Genomic DNA, 10,038 nt, shown 5'->3' on the forward strand with positions numbered 1-10,038 from the left:
ATTCCAATCTTGTTTACTTGCATAGATATTATGCCACGATCCTGATTTCACGCATTCCTCTTGTCTTGTTATTGGAATATCCCAATCATGTCAATTGCATCGATAATGTAATTCTTGTTAACTCGTATTCAAGTATCCTTCCTTGTCGTGTTGTATGGATTATTCCACACCTTGTTTAATTGTATTGAAAATGCAATTCATGTTGATCTATTTTCAAGCATCCATCTTATCGTGTTCTTTGGATTATCCTAACCTTGATTCGTTTCATACATGTATGAATATCATGATTTTTGTTGGTATTGTTCTAAGGTAGCTTAGGATGCTCCCTGATTCTAACCTTTGACATAGACATTAGGTGGCATGACCCTTTTGAACTATTGCATGTCAGTCTAAAAATCTCTAAAGAAATCGAGTTGATGCATGCTCATTCTCTACAAGTAAACTTGTTTACTCACCCTGAAGTTACTGGGGGATTTTTTCAGGTACGAAGTGTGACGGCCCAAGTTTTTCAACCCGGTGCGTCAGTGACGACCCGAAAGTTAACCCGATGACGGATTCGAAATGCGGAAGCAAAAGATAAACCAAAGTCTTTAGAGATATAAACCATTTATAAGACACCAATGTGACCTTCCATGAAGTCACGAAGCTCAAAGAGAATAAAAGTGGAAACAAATGTTAAAACGAGCAAAATCCATTAACCAACGGGCAAAATGATTAATGCACAACTAAGAAGGGAAACTTGACTCTAAATAAGTCAAAAAAGGTGAAAACAACCTAATCTAGTCATTTCACAATATTCTAAGAGGTTCCAAAAACATTGGACAAGAATCCCACAAAGTGCCCTTTCCCGATTTAAGTAAAAACTAACACCCTCTCACAAAAACATGGATAACTTCCATTGTGTTTGGAATCTGAGAATAGCATAGGTACCATTGGAAAGCTAACTCAAAATCCATGAATTTAGGCTTAAGAATCACCCCATTTGGATTAGAAACAAAAGAGATATGGCTGTTTGAAGTTGGAACTTCAGTGTTGAAACCAAACTAAAGAAGCTAGGTAAATGAGGGCTATTTCGGTCGACTGAAACTCACAAAATACTTTTTGAACAGTGATTTTCAAGGGTTGCTTGGTTTGGTAGGCCGTTTTGGGCCATCGGTTGACCGAACTGGAGTTTCGGTCGATTGAAACTCCTCGAATGGCTGTTGAAACTCCTGTTATGAGCAAGAAATGTTGAGGCTTCACCCATGCCTCGAACTCCAACATGAAATTGAACCAAAAACATGATCTTAAGCTATATAAGCATGCCAACAAGTGTGATTTAGATATTGAAGTGTGCTATAATTGCCCATGGCCTCATTACATAACATTTACAAAATTTGACATGTCAAACCTCCAAGTTAGTGATATTACATTTCAAAAGCAAAACTTGGAATCAAAATGCATATACTTGAACTTAAAAGTTTGTGGCCCTTGGCCTCAGGTCATACATATCAAATAGGTTCCAAATAGTGTATCCAAGTACACTTTACATGTTATAAGGTAAAAAGGGTATGTTGAACACAACTAAGTGTTACAACATCAAAAATCAGATTTAAACATGCTAACACTTGCATGTAAACAATAATGCTTTAAAAAGAACTTCAATTCTCCAAATCACCCAAGGCAAGAGTAAATCTCCAAGTCTTGAATCCTGTACCTGAACAAATCCCCCAGTAACTTCAGGGTGAGTAAATAAGTTTACTCGTAGAGAATGAGCATGCATCAACTCAAATTCTTTAAAGATTTTTTATAACAACATGAAATAATTAAAAAGGATCATACCACCTAACCTATATGTCAAAGGTGAGATTCAGGAAGCATCCTAAGCTACCTTAAATCATTTCTAGCATAATCACATCCTTTATGCAATTTAAACCACATAGAAGCATGTTATACAAAGCAACACAATATAGATTCTCAAGGTTACCATCTTGAAATCTAAAATGCAATAGCAACTAAATATAACAATTTAGTACAATTAGAATTTCTAATACCACACATCAAGACATAGATTCTCAAAGTTATCAACTTGAAATCTAAAAGTGTGAAATCAACTAAATATAACAATTTAGTATGGATGTACTTAACAACATCAAATCGCCAATAGCCAAAATCACAAGTCACAATTAAACATGATTGTCAACTTGGAATTGAATGCGAAATCAAATAGTGGAAGACTTAGACATCTAAGCTCGGAATTTTGCCGAGACCTCAACAGTTATTTTGGGCATTAACCCACCGAGAAGACCACCTTAAGTGCGCACTATCTCAATTGAGGAGAACTCATACCTCTCGCACTAGAGCCAAATTCTAGCCATGTCATTTGTAACAACAATGTCCCAAGACTCCAAAATAATCCAAATAAGTTCATAACTTATACGTAATTTATATAATGCACGAAAACCACCTTCCATGCACAAGTAGTTTGAAACCACATAATCCATGCTTTAGAGTTTCAATTCTAAAATGACATACATAATGTCAATTACAAAGTGTGTAAATCATTACACAAGGCAATAATATATTCCATAAAGAAAACATATTCTCATGAATATAATTATAACAACAATGTACTCAATGCTCAAAACATAACCAAGTGACTACACAAGAAGTCCAAATCCATGATTTAAATATAGAAACAACTTCTACAACATAATTAAAATCCATGGAAGAATGAGGTAGAATTTAATTAAATCATGATAATTAAATACCTACTTTCCAAATCAACTCTAAATGGCCACAAATTTATATATGCTAGTAAACAAACCCTAAACATCATAAAATCAAGTTAAAAGCTCAACTAAACCAATGGAACCACAAAATAGATTTTAATTAATTCTTTTAATTAAAATCTCTAGATTTTTATATTCATCCAAATGCTCTCAAATTAATGTATGTTAAACAACATGTCAAGGCTTAATTTATAAGCATATCACAACTTAATTTCATGCAAGGTACAACCATGATAAATAATCTTTCACAAAAGAAATATATTAAATAAAAGTTGCAATTCTTTTCCAAATAATCCAAATTTAATATATGTTAACAACCATATCAAAACCAAACTTCCTAGCATGCCACAATTTAATTCTAAGTAATACATCATCTTGAGAATTAAATCTTAACCATAGAAATTAATTAAATTAATTCTAGATTCTTAACCAAAGTATGCATACAAGTTGTATAAGCATCAAAAACATGTAAGACAACAATAATATAAAATTATAATACCCCCTACCTCCATTTGAGATGAAATCTCAAATCCCCACCAAAATGAAACCGCTCCGAATCCGACGAAACTTCTAGGTTTTGTTGGGGACAACGTAATTTACATGAATCCCAAGGAAGCCCCATCAAAAGTACAACTTGACTTCAAACCCAAACTCAAGAAATGGCCAAAAATGGATTCTAATAAGGAGAAAAGGTATAGCACGACGAGGGGAACAATAAACATTACGGCACTACACCCTTTTACAAAAGGGAAGTGGCCGAAAAAGAAGAAAGAAGACCGGTAGCCATGGCTGCCATGGATGGCCGGCCAAGAGAGGGGAGAGAGAGAAAAATCTGATTTTTCTTTCTAAGACCCCCTATTTATAGAAAAACCCTAAAAGTGTCCCGAACGGGACCCGCCGGGTCTAGAAAAGTGAAATTTGAGCAGACGCGCTCAAACGGCAAAACTCTGTAAATGAAAAAGATTCAAAATGAGAAAATATGAATAATGGAAGAAACGACATCAAAAACCGAGTCTCGATCAGAAAGATATGTCCCAAACAAGTTTGGCGGCAACTAGGGCCAGAAACCCTGAAACTGGAAAACAACGACTAGGAGGAAATTCTATGAGTACATGACTCGACAAAAAGTGAAAATGAATCCTGTACGAGGATCCAGGCTCAAAACAAGGCATTTAGCAATAACTTTCATTAATTACACAGTGGCCCCTCCAAAAAGTGAAAACTGCAAAACTGCCCCAGAATGAAAATATCTTCCAAAAGATATTTTCTTAGATATCCCTAAAATAAAATATCTTCAAAAGATATTTACGAAAAATACCCCAAGAAATGGAAATGTTTCTGAAGAACTATGCATCTATGCCCCTGTGGACACCGGGAGCAACCAGAGTACTTTTCTGCAAAAGTAAAGATACGTATTTCGTGGAAACCACTTAGAATGAAGATACACAAAGTCAAAAACCAACTCTGAACACAAGAAGTGTGGTTACGTCAATAAGATAACAAACGGGGAAAAGATAGAATAGGGAAAAGAACGAAAAAGTGAATAGTGTCCGAAAAATGAAAATATGGAAATGACTCGGTTCTCAAAGGAAGTTGTCAATCCAACGAAAAGAGTCTCAGAAACTATTTCTGAGCACCCGAGATGACACTATGTGATGAGAAACTGAACTCAAAAAGGAAAAGATCAATGGAAAAAAAATATCTGTGAAAATCTGAGAAAAGGGAAAGGAATGAAAATGACTAGGTCATTACACGAAGACTTGGTTCGTGATGCTTAGCATTCATTGGGATGGCTTGTATCTTCAAGTTTCCGTTTCATGCAAGTGTTAGCATGAGATGTCATTTGGTAGCTTTAGGTATCAAAATTGTATTCTTTGATTCCATTTATGTAAAGTGTACATAAGTATATTCTTTTCATTATATTTGACATGTATGACATGAGGTCAAGGGCCACAAACCTTTAAGTTCAAGTGTATGTATTTAAACTTCATGTTTTGCCTTTGAAATGTAATTTTTCCAATTTAGAGGTTTGACATGTCAAATTTTGTAAATGAGATGTAATGAGGCCTTGGGCCATTATAGCATGTTTCAATATATAAAGTACACTTGCGAGCATGCTTACATAGCTTAAAATAATGTTTTTGGACCAATTTCATGTTGGGGTTTGAGGCTTGGGTGAAGCCTCAACTTTTCACACTCATAACAGGTCATTCAACAACCATTCGAGGAGTTTCGGTCGACCGAAACTCCAGTTTGGTCGAACGATGCTTCCATTCGGCCTACCGAATCAAGCAAACCTTAAAAATCACTGTTCATAAAGGATTCTGTGAGTTTCGGTTGACCGAAACTCGCACCACTTCTATTTCAGTCGATTGAAATTGCCCTTATACCTAAGCATTTCCAGATTTTGTTTCAGCATTCTTGTTCCGACTTCAAATGGTCATATCTCCTTCATTTCTAACCCAAATGGGGTGATTCTTGAGCCTAAATTCATGAATTTTGAGTCATCTTTCCAATGATACCAATGAAATTCTCAGATTCAAATCATAGTGGGAGTTATTTATGTTTTAGTGAAGTAGTGTCGGGATTTGGTTCGAACCGGGAAAGGGCTTTTCGTGGGATTCATGTCCAAAGTTCTTAGAACCTCTTGGAATGTTGTGAAATGATTAGTTTAGGTTGTGTGGACCTCATTTGACTTGTTTGGAGGTAAATTTCTCTTCTTAGTTGCAAATTGACCATTTTGCCCTAGATTAACGGGTTTGGCCCGCTCTTCTTCATCCTGTCGTTTCTCCTTCGATCGGACTCCGAATCATGTGATTCTTGAGTCCATCTTGATTAGTTTTTCATTGTATTTCCAGTAGTGTGCTCTGTGGCACCTGAATTCATACATTTAAAAATGACTATTTTTCCCCTTGGGGCTTAGTTGTTATTTTTTGATCTTTTGCTTCCGTGTCAGTTCTCATTGAGTCACAGGACCTCATGGAAGGTCATCTTAAAGTCTTAGAGGTGTGTTATGTCTTGGGAGACCATTGTCTTGTTTTTTACTTCTGTATCTGTGTAACGACCTGGTCATTTGCCTTCGTTTCCTTTTTCCTGAAATTTTACGAATGAATTTTTTTCGTTTAATTTTCTTTTTTGAGCTCTGTTTCGTGTCGCTTAGTGTCATCTCGAGTGCTCGTAATTGGTTTCTGAGACTCTTTCATGTGAATTGACAACTTCCTTTGAGGACCGAGTCATTTTTGCATTTTTCGTTTTTGGACACTATGCGTTATTTCGTCTTTTCCCTATTCTGTCATTTTCCCTATTTCGCCTTATCTCCGTTTGTCAGTTTTTGGCATAGCCTCACTTTTCATACTCGGAGTTAGTTTTTGACTTCACATGTCTTCATCTTGAGTAGTTTCCTCGAAATACATATCTTCACTTTTGCAAGAAAGTACTTTGGTTGCTCTCGGTGTCCATAGGGGCATGGATGTACAATTCTTCAGAATCTTTTTCATTTCTTGGGGTTTTTTCATAAATATCTTTTGAAGATATTTTATTTCAGGGGTATCTAAGAAAATATCTTTTGGAAGATATTTTCATTCTGGGGCAGTTTCGCAGTTAACCCTTCTTGTAGGGGTTATTGTGCAATTAACGAAAGTTATTACAAAATACCTCGTCTAGAGCCTGGATCCTCGTACGGGATTCATTTTCACATTTTGTTGAGTCGTGGACTCTTAGAATTCCGTTCTGGTCGTTTTTCTCTAATTTCAGAGTTTTTGGACCCGGTTGCCGCCGAACTTGTTCGGGGCATAACTTTCTGCTCGGGACTCGGTTTTTGACGCCGTTTCTTCTATTGTTCATATTTTCTTATTTTAAATCTTTTTTTGTTCACGGATTTTTGCCGTTTGAGTGCGTTTTCTCAAAATCCAATTTTCCGGACCCGGCGGGGCCCTTTTGGGGCACTTTTTGAGATTTCTATAAATAGGTTGCCCCAATTTTTAAAATCAGATTTTCAGACCTTCTTCCTCCTCTTGGCTGGCAGCCATGGGAGGCCAAGGGGCTGCCTTCACTCTTTCTTCTCCTCCACTTGATTTCCTTGGTAGAAATCCTTCGGCCTTAGCATTTGTTTTTCGCCTCATCGTGCTCTACCATTACCCCTTATTAGAATCCATTTCCGACGATTTTTCGAGTTCGGGTTTGGAGTCAAGTTGAGATTTTCATGGAGCTTCTTGCTGATTCTTGTTCACGGTGTTATTCCCGACAAAACCTCTCGGTATCGTTGAATTCGGAGCACTTTTATTTTGGTGGGCCTTTAGGATTTTCATCTCAAATTGAGGTAGGGGATGTTCTAGGTTTAAATTCTTGTTATATAGCATGCTTGTGATGGTTATACTACTTGTTTGCATGATTAAACATAAAATCTAGAGATTTTATTATTTATTTTTCTTGTACGGGATCTAATTTTCCCGGTTGCTCATGACATGGTTTAAACATGTAGCATGATTTTATATTATCCCTCGATATGCTCATTGTCATGTATTAAAATTGAAACATTTGAATAAGTATTAAAAATTTTATTTAATATTTATCTTAGGTGAAAGATTAATTCACATGGCCTTAACTAGTTTGAAATTAATATGTGTTAGCATATTATATTAGGCCTTAGCATGCTCTTCAACATAGTTGAATTTGAAAGTAATTGGAGGTGTTTTGAAAATTAGTAATTATTAATTAATTTGATTAATTAATTTTCTCTGAGTGCACTATTTACTCTATTTGAATTCTGACTTGATATTCTTGATCTACATGCCATATAGCTTCACATATATTTGATTTAGACTATTTGGTGAAGTTTTGAAACCTTTCATTTAATTAATTTCCTTGTTTAAGATTTAATCCTCATGGTGATATACAACTTGGAATTGAATTGTGGCATGCTAGAAAATTAAGTTTTGGTGTGGTTGTTCATATATATTAAATTGGGATTAATTGTATGAGAATTGCAACCTTTATTTTATATTTAACTTTAGTGAAAGTTTAATTTACATAGGTGTAACTTGCATGAAATAAGCTTGTAATGTGATATTACATTAGTCCTTGGCATGTTCTCTAAGATATATAAAATTAAGAACATCTGGTTAAGTTTGAAAATCTAGAGATTTTAATTAAAAGAATTAATTAAAATCTATTTTGTGGTCCCATTAGCTTAATTAAGGTTTTAACTTGGTGTTTGTATTGGCCATGACTTGTTTACTAGTATATATTAATTTGGGACTATTTGAAGTTGTTTTAGAACCTTGGGATTTAAATTAGCATGATTGAATTAAAGTTCTACTTTATTGTTCTAACAACCTAATTGAGTTTTAGAATGGATATAGGTGATGACCTTGCCATGTCCTTTAACATGTGTTAAATTGAGGTTAATTGGAATTGAATCGGAATCTATAGAATTTAATTGTGTTTATCTATTTAAATTATATCAATTTGCTCCATGATCTAGTTGTGTTTTAGAAGTGGTTTCTATATTCAAATCATGGACTTAGACTTGTTGTATATTCATTTGGTTATGTTTTGAACATTGGATAACATAGTTGCTATGTTTGTATTCATGAGAATATATTTTCCTTATTGAATATATTGTTGCCTTGTGTAATGATTTGTATACTTCATCTTTAACATCTTTTATGCATAGCGTGTAACGAATTGCACACTGAAGATTCGACATTCATCATATCATATTAGTTGTAGATTTAAAGCATGTATTGTATAGGTTTCCAAATTTGGTTATGCTTAGTAGATAGTTGATTATCTTGCATATTGTAATACACATAATTTTAAAAAGAATATTCCTGGTATCTAATGGTATTTAATTTATTATTTAAGTGCATTTTATTTGATTATGTGTCATTATTTTTTTTATTAGGTGCTTAATTGTTTTCTTTTGTGGTGATTTAATTTATTTCTTTTGTGGTGATTTAATTTATTTAAATGATATTTATTTTTAGTTATTTGATTGGAATTACTTGTTACTGTTTTAATTATTTAATTGGCATTAATGGTTTAAGTGTAATTGGTTTAGTTATTTGATTGGAATTACTTGTTAGTGTTTTAATTATTTAATTGGCATTAATGGTTTAAGTGTAATTGGTTTAATTATTCTATGTGTGTCTTATTTGGTTTAATTGGGTTTACTAATTATTATTTTGTTCAATTAGATTATTTGTTAAGTATTTAATGGTAAATAGGGTAATTAGGTAAATACATCTAACTAGGGATTTAATTACAGTATAAATTAGGGTTTTATATTATAGCTGTCGTAGGTTTCTACGTTAATTGGATGGGCCGGTTAGGATTGTGAGTTGGACTTAAATGAACCTAGGGTTTAAGAAAACTCTATAAGTATAAGGTAGACGTCTGTGTAGGGTTTTTTTAAACAAAACACACGTTTTGTGGAAGTGGAGAAGGAAAAACGCACTTTTTCACATTCTGCCAAGGTTTGATCAAAGCTTTGAACCTGCTTCGTCCGTGGTCCGATCGAGCTGAATTTTGGAGGAGAGGTTCACGACTCAGTGACGCACAATCTGAACAGTGGAGATCAGAGTTTGACCTCGGGATAAGTGATTCGTACTTGTGAACAGTAACTAGGTCGCACAGGTTTTTTTCCATTCTGCCCAGATTTCATCAAACATCCGATCCCGCTTCGTCCGTGGTCCGATCGAGCTGAAATTTGGAGGATAGGTTCATGACTCAGTGTCACATAATTTGAAAGGTGGAGATCAGATTTTGAGTTCAGGAATAGTGTTTCGTACCCGTGAACAGTAACCAGGTTTTGGAACTCGCCGGGATTTTTTAAGAAGACGACGTTGAAACTTCGAACAAAAGTTTCTGAGGCAAGATTCTATCCTTACTCTTTCCCTTAGGCTTCATACTCTTTGCACTCTTAAATGATTTCAGGATTAATAAAGATTAAACCAAACTAAAATGATATCTGTTTTGCTATGAAACTGGTAGTTACAGTAGTGTTGTATGCTTGTTCAACCTAGACTAAGCATGTTTGTGGATGCATTGTGGTTCTGTGGTTCACATTTTTCCTTACCACTGCTAGTATAAATTATTGGAAGGATGGGTCTAGATGATAGCTATCTTAACTTCTGTAATAGTAACTATTGGAACTTAAATACTAGGAGGATTTGAGTTTAACACTAGATCGGTTTTGTGGAACACTATAATTTGAGCATGTCTACATACATACTGTGAATATTGTTTTGATACTTACATTATCACA

The sequence above is a fragment of the Cornus florida genome, unplaced genomic scaffold (assembly GCF_030987335.1).
Source record: "Cornus florida cultivar Cherokee Brave unplaced genomic scaffold, ASM3098733v1 CherokeeBrave_3.0.0_Hap2_Chr02, whole genome shotgun sequence".
NCBI lineage: Eukaryota > Viridiplantae > Streptophyta > Magnoliopsida > Cornales > Cornaceae > Cornus > Cornus florida.